This window comes from Chiloscyllium plagiosum, unplaced genomic scaffold (genome assembly GCF_037043375.1).
Source record: "Chiloscyllium plagiosum isolate Xiang-an unplaced genomic scaffold, Cpla_swu_hap1 HiC_scaffold_24, whole genome shotgun sequence".
Classification (NCBI taxonomy): Eukaryota; Metazoa; Chordata; class Chondrichthyes; order Orectolobiformes; family Hemiscylliidae; genus Chiloscyllium; species Chiloscyllium plagiosum.
Window position 1 is genome coordinate 37,509,017 of NW_028270162.1, and position 17,976 is coordinate 37,526,992.

The window sequence follows — 17,976 nt, forward strand, 5'->3', positions numbered from 1 at the left end:
GAGGAAGAGAGCTTCTTCAAAACGTTGATTCTCCTGTTCCTTGGATGCTGCCTGACCTGCTGGACACACTTTCCTCATTCCTGAAGAAGGGCTTATGCCCGAAACGTCGATTCTCCTGTTCCTTGGATGCTGCTTGACCTGCTGTGCTTTTCCAGCAACACATTTTCAGCTCTGATCTCCAGCATCTGCAGTCCTCACTTTCTCCTCGAAGATTTTAACCTACTGCGAATCCTCTTGCAAGGATACCTTCCTTGAAGAAGCTCTCTTCCTCCCTCTACAAGGCTTTCAGTGAGTCCCTCTCTCACTGCACACCCCAGGTCATCTCCTCTGATCACCCTCACCTTGACCTCCTTCCACCTATCGCATTTCCAACTCCTCTCCCCCAAGTCCCTCCTCCCTACCTTTTATCTTAGCCTGCTGGACACACTTTCCTCATTCCTGAAGAAAGGCTTATGCCCGAAACATCGATTCTCCTGTTCCTTGGATGCTGCCTGACCTGCTGCGCTTTTCCAGCAACACATTTTCAGCTCTGTAGCATACTATAGCCATGCAGGTCATCCTGTCTGAGCTATCCTGCAGTCCTACCTGAGTACTTGAGGCATTGAAACCTCATCATCAGGAGGCCTGTGGTTTGTTCCCCAAAGACCCTGTGGAATTGTGGGCAGCGTTGTACGTTGCTTACACTCATCCAAGGATCTCTTTCAGACCTCATGAGCTAGATTTGGAAGGGGCACTCCTTGCCTACGTGTGTGAGTCGATGACCTTGGAAAGAGGCAGCTCCCTGGAATCTGACACACATATCCAAAATATGGCTTTGATGGTCACAAATTAGTTGAATATAAGGGACTGCAATCCATTCATGTTCACACACATCACTAGCTGGTGATAGGGCACTCTCAAAACAATATTGATACAACAAATGCTGGAGATCACTATGGGTCAGAACATCCATGGAGAGACAGCGAGCTAACGTTTTGAGTCTAGATGACTCTTTGACAGAGCTGAAGTGAAGCGTTGAAGGGACAGCATTTATGCCATAGTTTGGGGAAAGTGGAGGTGGGGTTAGTGGCTGTAGAGTGCAGCTGGAGAAAAGGTGTTGATAGTTCAGATTAAGTAACCATGGACAGCATCCTGTTCATGGCAAAGGTGGTGATGACTGAAAATCCTAATGTTCTAGCTGTTTGACTCTCATTGACAAGGGGAAAGGAACCAAAGAGGTAGTCTCTGTTGAAAATTGTATTAGCAATATCACTGATGAATTTATGTCTGGTGAACTGGGAGATGCATGGGGGTGCTCAGTTGCTCCCTGAAACGGCCTACAAGCAAGAAAAGCTGAGGGCTACTGTTACCTTGATAGCCCCAAGAGCGTGATTGTCACTCAGTCCTTTACAGCACATGTCCTTGTCCAAGAGTTGGCATGGATCTGAGATGGTGGGTTTGGGATATCTTACTTTTGTGCATCGTTGTTGTGCCATCCTATGGTGATATCTGTAGTGGAGACTATTAATACAGGATTTCACTATATCTCAGCAATTCCTTGCTGGATCCTATCTTACAGCTTCACCTTCTGGAGGCTGGGTGGCTGGCACTTGAGGTTGCTGTTGTTGCTGGTCTGGCTGAAGCTTTTGTCTCTGGTGTCTCCTTCTCCCGTTTCTTCTCATCAGGAGCAATGTCATGGTAAAGGCTGGGCTAAAGTCTGCCATTCCTGCTCAAATGAAAGAGATTTCATGGGGAATTTCCGAGCAATCATGCAGTGTTATTGAAGGAACACCTGAGCTCTTACATCTTCAGCACTCAAGCTGAATGTACACCCCCATATTGGGTCACATACAGGCTGCCCAAGGAGGTGATAGTGAAGCCTTGATAGAGCGATCTGAGGTATTTGACCTTTCAAATGCACGGTGGACAACTGCGTTCCATTGGCCGTAGGTTTATGTTGATAAGTCCCCATGAAATGCACCTGCTAACCTCCCTTCCATCAGAAGCCATGTCCTTGTGTTTGAGTATGTGGCAAATGCTATACATTGCCTTCGTGTATTTGTTGTAGATTGTCCTGACCGACTGGGAAAATCAGTTTCTGCTTCTTTCTCCTTGTGACATTAAGACTTGTAGAACAAGCAGTGGCCACAATGTAATGGTTACAATTGCTTCAGGAAATCATTTATGTAGATTCTTTGGCTATTACTAACTGATGTCGAGATGAATTGAGAATTAAAGGATGAAGGATATAATTGTTTAATCAATGGAGGCATGATTACTGCAACTGTCCATTGCATACCTCAAAAAATGTTTCAAGCTCTGCCTAATGAAGAAAAAAGCAGCGATTTATAGCTCCCATTTTCAATGCAGTCCAAGTCAGTTTCTGAACCTCTGATGCAGTTGATTTTCAGATCAACATGGTGAGATTCCAGCTTTGTACTTGTGTGAGTGACTTGCAGACTCACCTGAAAGCTAAGCATTACCTTTCCTTTTCAGTTGCAAATCTTGTGGCACTGATGACTTTTCAGCCTCTCCCTGTTTTAGTTATGCCCACTTTACATTACCATAAATATGCTTGCTTTGCCCCAGAGACCTTGCCTTTAGAGGTTCCTATTCCCTTACTCACCATACACCTTCCCCATACAAAGGCCAGGGGAACTGTCACTTGAACACCTCCACACTACTGCATCCATACCCCCAGCTCCCAGTCCTCTCTGATTTATGATTCCATTCTACCATCTCCACTTTCCCTCTTTTGTCTCAGTGACCTAGTATAATGAAGCCTATCTCCTGTTTTAAGCTGTCTGCTTTTCTCAGGATATAATGGACTTCCCCCACCCCAATCCTCACCCTGATTAATCTCCTCTTGTTTACCTACCCAGCCCCTGGCTCACGGTGGACAATCCCCGGGACTGACTTGACAAGATAGTCCCAATCAATTACAGTTCAAGCCCCAGATGGATCTCATTACAGAAACCCTACTGACACACATGTAATCCTTAGACAGCTTCCACTTCATCTTGAGGATTGACCCCAATCCTCGGACTGCAATGGGATAAATTCCTGAACTTACCTAAGACCAAGGGCCTGTCAGACTGAGGCTGACTCCCTTGGCTGGACTTGGACAAAGTCCCTGACTGACTGCAGCCATGTCCTCTGACTGGCAGGAGTCGACTCTTTCCCCAGTAAATACTCTTCCCTTTGATTTTCACACATCACCATTTTCTTCTAGCACATGTAGTGTGTTTGCTGTGTAAGATGTGATGCAGCACCATGATGTACAGTCTATGACAGGTACAATTCCTACCTGACTGATACATTTACTCTTTAGTATTCGCACCACAACAAATTGCTTATCATTCCTTCTGCCCTTAATAAGCATGCTAAATCAGAGATACCACCTGCCTCTATCAGTGCTGAAGACCTTCTTGGCTAAAAAAAAAGCCAAGATAGAGAAGATGCCTGGCTCCATTTATATTTTATTTATTCATGGGATGAGAGCATTACTGGCTGGACCAATTGCCCACAGGATAGTAAGAGTCAACCACATTGCTACCACATGGAGTCTTACATAGGACAGACCAGGTGAGGATGGCAGTTCCCCTCCCTAAAGGACATTAGTGAGTTTTGACAAGGATTCATGATCATCATTAGCCTTTTGATTCCAGATTTTTATTGAATTCAAATTTCGGCAAATGCCATGGTGGGATTCAAACCCAAGTCCCCACAACATTATCTGGGTCTCTGACTTAATAATCCAGTGATAATACCACTAGGTCATTATCTCCCAAAGTGCTTAAAAGTCATGTCTTTATCAATACTAAAAGTCATGTCACGATAGATAAAAAGCCTGGCTGTCCCCAGTGCAAAATGACCAGCTACAGCATGCACTCCTAGCTTCCTCTCAGCTCAGAAAGTGCATGCTCTAAAATACATGCTTGAAGTTTCAAGTTGTGCCTGTGTTGGTCCGAGAACAAGCATGATGATGTTGTGATGCTGGTGTTGTGTCAGTGCACGACTATGTGGGTGAAAGGTCCTGTAGTGGTACCTGCTGCACATGAAACAGTTCCATGTGAAGAGAAGACAAATATCCAACTGCTTGAAACTGGAATAGCAAGCCAAGCCAAATGAAACGTACTACCACTGGTTTCACAACACAGTAATATAAAACATTCAATAATCATTAAAACTACCCAATTGTTCCTAACCATGTGTGAAGAACAACAGATATCAGAGACCAAATTAATAACTTAACAGAAATTGCCAATTTATTACCGATGCTATAAATTTAGTACAGCAAAGCTGAACAATAAAGCAATCTAATCACTGTCTATGATTTAAATTCAATCTTCTTAGATCATACACTCACACAACAGACAGACAGACAGACAGACAGACACAGTTAAAGGATAAATTAAAAAGAAAATAGGAGCTATAATTTACTAATTCGGTAACTGTTCGAATAATTCTTTCACTGAATATACAATTGAGAGGGTAAAACTTGCACACAACTACACAGTCCAGTAGCTTCTAAGCACACACCATTCAGCCACCAAAACCCCAGTCAAAAACTGAATGCAATCTGTGGTTTCCCTTTCTTTTATCGCATTCTCTGTGATTGGCTGGCCAGCTCCGGCCACCTGTGCAATATCCACCCAGCTATAAGTCCTTGAGAAGATATATCCCGGTGCTGAAATTTCTATAATGTTCTTAGAAAAATGGTTAATCTGTAATTATCTCTCCAGGCCAGTTCCCACATGCAGGCATCAGTTTAGAACATAGAGCAGTGCAGCACAGTACAGGCCCCTCAATGTTGCGCTGACGTTTTATCCTACCCTAAGATCAAACTAACCTACATACCCTTCATTTTACTATCATCCATGTTCCTATCCAAGAGTTGTTTAAATGTCCCTAATGTATCTGCCTCTACTACCACTGCTGGCAGTGCATTCCATGCATCCACTACTCTCTGTGTAAAGTACCTACCTCTGCCATCATCCCTAAACCTTCCTCCAGTCACCTTAAAATACGCCCCCTAGTGATAGCCATTTCCACCCTGGGAGAAAGTCTCTGGCTCTCCACTCTGCCTCTGCCTCTCATCATCTTGTATACCTCTATTAAGTCATACCTCATCCTTCACTCCAATGAGAAAAACCCTAGCTCCCTTAACCATTCTTCATAAAACATGCCCTCCAGTCCAGGAGGGCATCTTGATAAATCTCCTCTGCGTCCTTTCTCAAGCTTCCACATCCTTCCTATAATGGGTTGACCAGAACTGAACACAATATTCTAAGTGTGGCCTAACTAGAGCTCTATACCACTGCAGCATAACCCTGCGGCTCTTAAACTCAGTTCCCCGCTAAAGAAAGCCAACACACCATATGCCTTAATAACCCTATCAACTTGGGTGGCAAGTTTGAGGGATACTTGGATGTGGACACCAAGATCTCTCTGTTCCTCCACACTGCCAAGAATTCTGCTTTTAACCCTGTAATGTGCATTCAAATTCGACCTTCCAAAATGAATCACTTAACACTTTCCCAGGTTGAAATCGAGTGCACCTTCTCAGCACAGCTCTGCATCCTGTCAATGTCCTATTGCAACCTACAACAGCCCTCCACACTATCCACAACTCCATCAACCTTTATGTTATTAGCAAACTTATTAACCTCCCTTTCCACTTCCTCATCCAAGTCATTTATAAAATTCACAAACAGCAAAGATCTCAGAACAGATCCCTGCAGAACATCACTGGTCACCAAGCTCCAGGCTGAATACTTTCTATCAACTACCACCCCATGTGTTCTATGGGCCAGCCAATTCTGTATCCAGACAGCAAATTTCCCTGTATCCCATGCCTCTTTACTTTCTGAATGAATCTACCATGGGGAACCTTATCAAATTCCTTGCTGAAATCCATGTACACCATATCCACTGCTCTACCTTCATTAATGTGTTTTGTCAAGTTCTCAATGAATTCAATAAGGCTTCTAAGGCAAGACCTGCCCTCATGCTGACCATCTCTAATCAAGCTACACTTTCCAAATAATCATAAATCCTGTCTCTCAGAATCCTCTCCAATAATTTGCTGACCACCAATGTAAGACTGACTGGTCTGTAATTCCCAAGATTATCCCTATTCCCTTTCTTGAACAAGGGAATAACATTTGCTACCCTCCAATCATTTGGCACTGCTCCAGTGGATAGTGAGGATGCAAAGATTATCACCAAAGGTGCAGCAATCTCTTCCCTTGCTTCCCATAGTAACCTTGCGTATATCCCATCTGACCCAGGGGACTTATCTATTCTCATGTTTTTGAAAATTTCCAGCACATCCTCCTTTTTAACATCATCCTATTTGGGCATATCAGTTTGTTTTACGCTGTCCTCACAAATGACAAGTTCCTTCTCAGTAGTGAATACTGAAGCAAAGTATTCATTAAGGACTTCTCCCACCTCCTCTGACTCCAGGCACAAGTTCCCTCCACTATCCATGATCGGCCCTACCCTCACCCTCGCCATCCTCTTGTTCCTCACAAATATGCAATGCCTTGGGGTTTTCCTTAATCTTACCTGCTAAGGCTTTTTCATCCCCCTTTCTAACTCTCCTAAGTCCAATCTCCAAGTCCTTCCTGGCAACCTTGTAACCCTCTACAGCCCTGTCTGATCCTTGCTTCCTCAACCTTAAGTAAGGTGCCTCTTCCTCTTGACTAGATGTTCCACATCTCTTGTCATGCAAGGTTGCTTCACCCTACCATCCCTTGCCTCACTGGGACAAACCTATCTAGCACGCAAAACAAGTGCTCCCTTAATAACCTCCACATTTTTGTCATGCATTTCCCTGAGAATATCTCTTCCCAATTTATGCTCCACAGTTCCTGCCTAATAGCATTGTCATTCCACCTCCCCCAATTAAATATTTTCCCATACCATCTGCTCCTATCCCTCTCCATGACTATAGTGAAGATCAGGGAGTTGTGATCACTATCACTGAAATGGTCTCCCACCGAAAGATCTGACACCTGATCTAGTTTATTGCCAAGTGACAAACCCAATATGACCTCCTCTCAAGTCAGCCTAACTACATATTGAGGTTTAGGTTGCACATTTGCTCGCTGAGCCAACAGCTCTGTCCCCAGACACCTCGTCTCCATGCCAGAGAGCACCATCTTGAACCCCCGGCGAAGCGCGGCGAACTCTTGCTTTTTCTTTTCTTCATAAAGCAAGATGCTGTTCAAAGTTCAAAGTTTAGTTCTCAATTTCAGCACAGTTCCAAATCAAAAATGAGAAAAATAAAGAAAAACAATGGTGGTCTCAACAAAGCACAGACTTTCAGTGAGCTGCCAAGTCAAGTGACCAGAAAACTCCTTTGTCTTACTGGTCAGACTTTGATGCTGTCTAGTTTTTTTATATTGTTCATTCATAGATAGTAATTGCTGTTGGTGTGGCCAACGTTTATTGCCCACTCCTAATTTCCTTTGAGAAGGTGGCAGTGGGTTGCCTTCTTAAACTGCTGGAGACCATTTGGTGTAAACTCATTCACAATGCCATATGGAAAGGCATTCCAAGATTTTGACCCAGCAACACTGAAAGAATGGTGATATATTTCAAAATCAGAATGGTGAGTAGCTTGGAGGACAACTTGCAGGTGGTGTTGTTCCCAAGTATTTACTGCTCATGTTCCTCCAGATCGTAGTAGTCATGAGCTTGGAAGGTGATGTTGAAGGAACCTTGGTGGAATCTTGCAGTGTACCTTGTGGATGGTGCATGCTGCTTGTAGAGATGCACTGCAAAGCTGTTTCTCATGTGCATTGGTGACAGAAGGAATGCTTGCTTTATCCTGGATGGAGTCAAGCTTCTTGATTATTGTTGGAGCTACACTCATCCAGGCAACGGGGGATGGTGGGGGGGGGGGGGGGGGGGGGAGCACTCCATCACATTCCTGGCTTATGCCTTGCAGGTGGTGGACAGGTTTTGGGAGTCAGGAGGTGAGGTCTGACCTCTGACCTCCTCTTATATGACTTATATGGTTCAGCATCTGTCAGTGGTATCCTCCAAGATGTTGGTAATGTGGAGTTCAGTGATGGTAATGGCATTGAATGGAAATGAGTGATGATTAGAATCTGTCTTGTTGGGCATGGCCATTGCTTGACATTTGTACAATGTGAATGTTACTTGTCACTTCTCAGCTGGATATTTTACAGGTCATGCCACATTTCGACTTGGACTACTCCAGTCTTGACGGTGCTGAACTTATGATGGAGGCAAGATTATTACTGAAGCAGCTGAAGATGGTTGAACCGAGGACACTGCCATTTGGAACTTCTATAATGATGCCCTGTAACTAAGATTAAAGACCTCCAACAACCACAGCCATCTTATTTGTGCTAAGTATGATTCCATGCAGTGGAAAGTTTCCCCGATTCCCATTGACACTAGTTTTGCTAGGGCTCCTTGATGCTATACGGCAGCCTGACCACTGTGGTGGGCAGGTTGTTGGAGGGAATCCTGAGGGACAGGATGTACATGTGTTTGGAAAGGCAAGGACTGATTAGGAATAGTCAACATGGCTTTGTGCATGGGAAATCATGTCTCACAAACTTGATTGAGTTTTTTGAAGATGTAGCAAAGAGGATTGATGAGGGCAGAGCAGTAGATGTGATCTATATGGACTTCAGTAAGGCATTCGACAAAGTTCCCCATGGGAGACTGATTAGCAAGGTTACATCTCATGGAATACAGGGAGAACTAGCCATTTGGATACAGAACTGACTCAAAGGTAGAAGACAGAGGATGGTGGTGGAGGGTTGTTTTTCAGACTGGAGGCCTGTGACCAGTAGAGTGCCACAAGGATCGGTGTTGGGCCCTCTACTTTTTGTCATTTACATCAATGATTTGGATGTGAGCATAAGAGGTACTGTTAGTAAGTTTGCAGATGACACCAAAATTGGAGGTGTAGTGGACAGCGAAGAGGGTTAGCTCAGATTACAACAGGATCTGGACCAGATGGGCCAATGGGCTGAGAAGTGGCAGATGGAGTTTAATTCAGATAAATGTGAGGTACTACACCTTGGGAAAGCAAATCTTAGCAGGACTTATACATTTAATGGTAAGGTCCTAGGGAGTGTTGCTGAATAAAGAGACCTTGGAGTGCAGGTTCATAGCTCCTTGAAAGTGGAGTCGCAAGTAGATAGGATAGTGAAGAAGGCATTTGGTATGCTTTCCTTTATTGGTCAGAATATTGAGTACAGGAGTTGGGAGGTCATGTTGCAACTGTACAGGACATTGGTTAGGCCACTATTGGAATGTTGTGTGCTATTCTGGTCTCCTTCCTATTGGAAAGATGTTGTGAAACTTGAAAAGGTTCTGAAAAGATTTACAAAGATGTTGCCAGGGTTAGAGATTCTGAGCTACAGGGAGAGGCTAAACAGGCCGGGGCTGTTTTCCCTGGAGCGTCGGAGGCTGAGGGGTGACCTTATAGAGGTTTACAAAACTATGAGGGGCATGGATAGGATAAATAGGCAAAGTCTTTTCCCTGGGGTCAGGGAATTCAGAACTAGAGGGCATAGGTTTAGGGTGAGAGGAGAAAGATATAAAACAGACCTAAGAGGCAACTTTTTCACGCAGAGGGTGGTACGTGTATGGAATGAGTTGCCAGAAGATGTGCTGGAGGCTGGTACAATTGCAACATTTAAGAGGCACTTGGATGGGTATATGAATAGGAAGGGTTTGGAGGGATATGGGCCGGGTGCTGACAGATGGGACTAGATTGGGTTGGGATATCTGGTCGACAGGGACGGGGTGAACCGAAGGGTCTGCTTCCATGCTGTACATCTCTATGACCCTATCTTGACGCAGTTGTGAATGCACCAAAGTTCATGTGAACAAAATGCCTTATCGATACAAATCGGTGCTTTTACAAAGAAAGTATGAGCTAAAACTTATCAGCTCCGCGTTTGATGCTACTTTGTCCTTGCATCCTGAGCTCAACACGAATTAGGCGTGGACAAACTCCAAGGCTCTACGTTTATATGCGGGCAGATATCTATATGTGAGTTAAATGCGAACGCAGTTTTGACTGTGACCTTCCATCCGGTATGGCATAAAGCCAAGTGGCAAGAGGCTCTCCCAGGTTTTGAGTCCAGTGTGGGGCAAAAAGCGACTCCCATTAAAGAGACGAAAGTCATACTTTGGGGCGTGGTATAGATATTTGCACAAGGGCAGAACTGCACCTTCGTCTGGTTATTTTACAGTGTTTGAAGCATATATTTAAAAGAACCTCCTTTAGAGTTTTGGCAAATGCCAGGGAACAGATTTACTCGAACTTTCTCTCCCATCCACACTTTATAACCCTTGTTTTACACTAGATAATACTCAATCAGTTCAGTCGGATGGCTCCCTGCGTCCAAGAGTTAGGCCAGGTCCTGTTGTTTTACTTTCGCACCACGCAGTAATACTTTGCAAAGCGAACAGTAGGTGGTCGGTATAGCTGCAGGATGAGATTGCTGACAGGAGAGTAAGAGGCTTTGCCGTGTTCTCTGGTGGTGAAATTAATGCACAGAACACGGTCAGATAGAACAACTCGTCCAGGTTCCCAGGGAAACTGCTCATTATGTTTGATCATTAAATCTCAAACCATCCCAGCACCACAATTTGATAAACGTGTGTTCGACAGAGACTGTGTCAGCAGAATTCGGGCAGCAATTTATATAGGGAGGCATGGATGGGAAGAGGCAATTAACTCAAGGTTGAGATGGATCTCCACTCCAGATACTCACCTCCAGCAGTCTCGGGGTTAGGGAGTAGTTGTGTATCAAAGGACAAAAAGTAATTGTACGTCAAAATGCATAAGAAGTCTCAGCATTAAGCATTTACCGCGATATGCAGTATCATTGCGTCCAGATATCGCCAGCAATAATATGCTGGAATCCCTTTGCAGTGTTCCTGTAAATTGTACTGATTGACAAGTCAAATCAGACCAATGAGCGGCATTTCAGAATCCGTGCTTGGGTTTTGGAGTGTGAACTTTGTTCCTGAAGTCTATTACTGTCGCTGTTGCACGTGGACAGCAGCGGTTCAAGAAGGCAGCGCACCACCACCCTCTCGAAGAAGCTAGGGATAGACAATAAATGCTGGTCCGGCCAGCAATGCTCATATCTCCACGATTGAAAAAACCTTGCACTGCACTGTGCAACGAGCTACAATCTTTACCAGGAAGTATTTTAAATGTTCTTCCAAATTGTGAAATGAAGCACTTTAAAACAAAACAGAGTTAGCTAAGTTCTGCCACAACTAAATCCCTCTGCTCAACATTTTGTCCCAAAGAGCACTGTATTGAAATAGTGGTTGGAAAGAGAATGATGTTAGACTTGAATGGATAATGTTAGACATCTGGAAACTGCTGTATGTGCAGATCAGAGGCATTGAGGTGTTGTCCATGGTCCTGAACCTCACATGACGGGAGGCAATGGCCTCGGCATATCTCAGGCGCCCAGAAACTTGGATACATTGGCTGGCCGTATGGCCGGTGTTGATTCCAACACTGACTCACTTTTAAATTTGGAGTAACCAAAGTACTCTGTTTGTAAAACTACCAACAATACATTCCAGGAACGCTGCTGGGGACTGTGGTACTTAGTACGTGTTAAATTTAGCTCTATTTAAATAATTCTGGCGTGATCATGCATTCTGTGAAATACAAAAGCAGGAACTATGAGCATCCATAATTTATATCCGCATACTCCACATTTTCCTTATTCGCTAAAGCTTCCAGCTCTTAGATATATCGTCGTCTACTTCTATAGCTTTACCCTGTTAATCTTTTAAGTTGATTGTCAAAAGAGAAAAGACTCCAATTTTTTTTCAAAGCAGCCACTTACTGTTCATGCCAATGATCTACTGTTTGTGGCATTATGTATTGCCTCATAAAAATTGGAGAATCAACTCTTGTGTCATAAATAATGTACGATTTAATTTATCACCATCATGCGTTTTTATTAATAAACACAGAATAAATTTGATTTTTTTTTGCACTTTCCAGTTTCATTTACACGTTTACATATCACATAAAGGCTGTTTAAAGGCACGCTTGCTTTAACATTTTGCATCGAATTAAGCAAACGGAAAGGCTCACATTATAGTTAGTGGGTCAGACCATTTACTGGAGGAAACGAAATCTTCCAAACTCTTATACATTCTAATTTATTACAAAAATAGAATGTGTTTTTTATCATCTGCCTTATCATTTGTTTTCGTTAAACTTTTTTGGGGAGAATCTGGTTGTTTGACTGGATGAAGCTTCACAATATACACTACAAAGATCAGTGAGTGAGTGTAGCTGAAGTACCCTGACTGCCCGGTTATCCAAGCATTAACTTTCTGAGTTAACAATTACCAGTGATTAATGGAGGTTCTTGGTACTTGCATCACCATGAAAACCGCCATAATTACATGATTTATTATCCACGGTGTTTTGTGCTGACCTGCACGAATCAAATCAATCAACATATTGCAACCAAACAATCAGGAAATGCACCCATTCTTGCCCGCAGCACCCCCCCTTCCCCCAAAGAATGAAGTAGAATTTCGCATAATTGTCTCTTCTTAGACCACACTTTGGGCAGAGTCACATCCAACTCGGAAACTTTTCACGGGGCCACTTCTGACCATAGTGAGGTGGGTCGCTAAATAGCAAAGCGCTGAAATTACTTGTTGCTATAACGTTACTGAATAATGAGGTACAAGGATAGGAAACGGGAGCCTGAGTAGACCAGTTTATTCGCCATTCAAGACACTTTGGTTAATCTTGAACTTCACCTCCACTTTCCTGCCCGCTCCTAATATTGCTGGATTCCCTGAAAGACTTGTCTATTCCAGCCTTAAAAACATTCAATGAAATGTACACCAGCTTCCGGGATAGAGAATTCCAAATATCACAAACTTTTCATTCGGGTAATTTCACCTTATCTCAACCCTCAATGATTAGCTTCTTATCTTGAGACTGGGCGTTAGGTTCTTAACCAGTGGGAATAACCATCTATTCTATCAAGCCCCTTCACTATATGGCACGTTTCAATGAGATCACCTCTCATTCTTCTAAACTCCAGAGAATATAGGCTCAATTTTACTCAATCTTCATCACAGGACAACGCCTCATCCCAGGGCCTAATGTAATTAATTTTCCCTATGCCACTCTGATACCGGTTTATCCTTAAATGTGGAAATCAAAACTACGCGCAACACTTCAAATGTGATTTCACCAATACCCTGTACAACAGTAACAAGACGTATTAATTCCTGTACTCCAATTCCCTTGCAATAAAGGCTAACATGCCAATCGCCTTCATCATTGCTTGGCTCCATCTGCATGTAACTTTCTATGTACCTTGTAGGAGTACACCCAAGCGTCTTTGAAAATAAACACTTAATAGTTTCGCCACTTTTCAAATCAATTCTTACTATCATCAAATTGTGACAACCATATTTAATAACTTCGCACTTCTCTACATTATAGTACATCTTATGGAAGCAAACAAAAATCCCCGTAAACAAATCAAATATGGCGGCGTGTGGTTTACTCCAGAAACAGGGAAAACTATGTGTCTTAAATTCAAAATATCAGGACTGCCGAACAGGGACAACTCAAGAAACTGTCTGCATCATCACACGTTGAGTTTCGCCTCCATGGCCCGCGTAAAAGTAAGGAGAAAATCTCCCATTGGTCCATTTGTTGTTAACACAAAACGTGAAGATTTTGACCTGCCATTGTGTAAATTATGAACGATAACATTACGAGTTTCACCACTTATTTAAATGTCCTATTGGGAGAGAGGCATCATCACGTCACAAATCATCTTATTCATGGTACTTGAAAACGCAAGTGTGTGTAAAATTGCAACAATTTGTAGGTAGTCATTGCAATGCATTTGTTTGCGCATACAAACATTTATATAAAGCTATCATTTATAACTAATGAATAGGGAGGTAGACTTTTGTTGAGGTGTAAATGAGTTTGCAAAGTAGCACAAACCAAAGCGCTCAGATGGTTTTGTATCCAGCAACTTTGGGTGAACGTTTATTTACCCCAAATATCCAGAAAACTCTTTATATTAAAGACATTTGAAACACTGACAGTCAATTAACTTATTACGGAGCTTCAATTTTCCCTCAAATCAAAGCCATACCTTTCAATTCAACCAAACAAACATTTTCTAGAAGGGGGGAGTTTTGTTATTCAATTTGTAATCGACCCCCGCACACTTTGAAGAGAACCGACGTAAATATAATTATAGAACTCCAAGCAGGAGGGAAGATTATTTTATTTGCTGTGTAAATTTCCACACAGTTCTATCCAGAGCCCAAGAGTAGGGATATTGGGGGAATTTAAAGCAGCCTTTAGGCGTTACAAATGACCTTTCAGGATTTGCATTTGATTAATGCTTTGTGGTGTAACAGCTGGAACAAAAAACACAAGCGGCTGCTTGACAGTGTAGGCTCAGGTGAATAGCTTCTACTGTTTAGAGATATTAGCTTGCAATGCCTCCTGCAATAAACAGCGTTGTTATTACTATCATCAAATATTGTTTTGTTTTTCACGTTGGCTTTTACATTTCTACTCTAAGAAGGTATCCATTTTCAGGTACTGTAAAAAAAAAATATATCCACACAAAAGGCGTCTGTGTCTCTTCTGATGAATTTTGCTGGCCAGCTACCCCGGAGATTCATTCCTGAGTAGGAACCCATAAATCAAGAGGCAGCTCCCTATTGTATGCTACATCTTATGCAAAAAGGTGTTTCCAGTCAGTGCCAAAGGCTGCAAAATCCTATTACAACTGAGGTCATTAATTATAGAAAGTCGACAAAACTGAATCCTGCTATTTTTCACCGAAAGCTTGAAAAATTATGTGGTACCTCTTCAAAACACACGCAAGCGCGCAGATAGCAGACATGCTCACGTAGGTATACGACATGCATGCCATTGCGACCACAATACACAGACTTAGAGGTGTACAAATATATTCAACACACACACTGTCCATACAACAAAGGCATATCACATTCTGCATGAAGCAAAGAACTAGACTGCAGAACATATTCAGAGTGCACCCGCTCACAAATAGTTCATCTCACACACGCCCTCTTGCTCACATGTACAGACTCATTCACTCACACATGCATATACCCCCCCCCCCCCCCCGCCCCCCCCGCCCCCCCCCCCCCCATCCTACATATCCCCGTACAGATCACTGTGAGCTTGAGGAGAAGGGAAACAATCAAAGCAGCATCAAATGTAGAATCATTTCCTCGGTACCATCTACACGACCTTGTTGATGACTTGCTGAAACTGTCGGCTTAAACCTCGGAGAGACACTGACAAACTGGCTTCAAATCTGTTTCTTCAATAAGGCACAATTTCGCCCAACAAAATGGAACACAATAAAATCTGTGTCAACACTTTTTTAAGTTTTGTCCAATTATATTTATCGAGTGCTTATTCTGTGTCTTCAAATACCAGAGTTCCCGTTGAGCAATGATAATAGTTTATTTCAGATTGGATTAGGGCACATCTCCGAATTTGAAGCACGCAGTTAGCACGGTGCTCTGCCTTTAGATCAAAACATGACCAAAACATTGTCATTGTTTTCGGCCAATTCACAACTGGAACAAGCCTTGTCTCGTTCAAAATAGATTTGCATAAATCTACTCATTCGAGCTCAGGTGAACAGAAGATTTACAGAAATGCCCGAGAAGCTAACAGAAATCACCGTGTTGTCAGGGGAATACCGTTACAAGGTTGGGGGTTCCCTGTGTAAACTTGGGGTTAAATCCTTTGCGCGACACTTGGATAATGCACATTTAAGTCATTAGTCTTCATAAAGCTTCTCGCCTATTCCCTTTCTGTACACACCATTGGGGTTCATTTGATTGATGGCTCATTGGTCATAAACCCAACACTGTTTCAACACTCGTGCAAAGAATGCGGCCAATTAGAAACTGGGTTCTGAAGGAAATTACAGTGCAATATTAAATATATATCCTGTGAGAAATATCAGTAAAACCGTTTATGTTGATACTGACAACAAGGCGCTGTTGCCAATTGGCCTCTGAACCGCATCTTTAAACAGGCCTCTTAGGCTGAACGGCGATAACAAAATGTATATACATGTTCATTTATGTTATTCAGTTACATATACTGTCTTGCAATGTTCCCGTTTGGTAAAAGAGATCTACAAATAAAAACAAACAGCTAAAACATCACAAAGGGAACTGGGCAGCAGTTCGCTCATCATGCCCATAGATTCATATTGGTGTGATCTGGGTCTCCACTTCTTTTACTTACGCTGTATAGGACTCTTATTCGAGACCATGCTAAAATAAAACCAATATTTCAGTCCTTCATCCATTTTTATTCTTAACTAGGTGTATCAAAAAATGTGCTTCAGGACCGTGGAACCCAGAATGGAATTTTTATAAATTGTATTCATTTCAAAAGAACGAGCAAACATTTAACACAATGGAATAATTTCATTCATCCTTAGAGGTTGTCTGGATCATAGTGCCTAGTTAGCATATATATATATATATATATACGGTTTCCAAGGTAAAATTCATTAAATTTTCCATATACATATTCGAGGTTTTAACCGTTTCTATTACAAGATCGTTTCAGTCAGCTATTCATTTTATTGGTCTTGAATTTGGCTAATGGAAAATTTAACTAATTTTACCTTGGAAACTGAGGCTAACCCGCGTTTATTTTCTAAATGCAGGCTCTAACATCTTTTTAAACGATGCAAAGATGTAGGCACTCAAATAAAGGCAAAATACTACGGATGCTGGAGATCTGGACTTAAAACAGAAAATGCTGGAGGAACTCAGCAGGTCTGGCAGCATCTGTACAGACAGAAACAGCGTCTAACGTTTCGAGTTCAAAGATACTTCTTGGAAACTGTGTTTCTGTCTGTACAGATGCTGCCAGACCTGCTGAGTTTCTTCAGCATTTTCTGCACTGCTTTAAACATACGGGAACAAAACGATACTCATTCATGTTTAACGACCTAAAGCGATATGTTGGTTTTATGCCGGATTTATACGTGCTCGCACTCCCTTCGTTAAAGTACAGAATGAGTTTGGAAGGAGATGGACAAAGGGGACGTAATTAGTATAGCATTATATAAATCGCTAACAATAGTTTGCATAAATATCCCTCCAATGTTTTAACTATGCTTAATGTCCGTTGAAGTCCCTAGCATTTTTTGTGTCCGTGGGTGTAACGGCTGAGCGAGACGAGGTTATTATTGTACCTTGTAATCAAATGTATTTATATTTAATTTCTTGCTTTATGGGATTACAAGTAATGACAATCTTCCACGCTATTAGCAGTTCTGGCAGTTACACTGAGGTATTCTGAATTTTCCCAATTATGGATGAACGCAATTTTGTAAGAAATCCCATCGCCCACGCATACTTGTCATTACAATCGAGAATTCCCGAAATAAATCCTTCTAAATCGCTGATTGTAAAAAACGGATATTTATTCAAGTTTTTACTTTTTTTTAACATCAATGGTGACATTTTACAGTTAATTAAAGAAATTTAAAAAGGTGTCACGAAGGGGTCTCCAAGAGGGTGGGATGGGAACTAACTACCCAAAGCACTAAAAGTGATTGTCATCATCGATGCCAGAGTTTCTATGACGGATGGAAACATGGATTGTCAGACGATGGTGGGTGGAAACTAAAATGATCGTTTATTCACATTAACAACAGAATCAGGAACTCTATTCATATCCAGTGCCTTCTTCCCACTCTCACTGCGGGCCGGTGCAATGTGACAGCTCCAAGTTTCCCAGCAGTACCTCTCTCAGAGGCCCCTGCCCATGCCGGATGTGCCGCCATCTTGGCTGCAACAGTGACACATGCGCGGTGCTCGCTTCCTCCTCTGCTTTTGAAGTCACTTGGGTTTGGATGTGGGTATGGGAGAGGAAGTTGGGAGAGA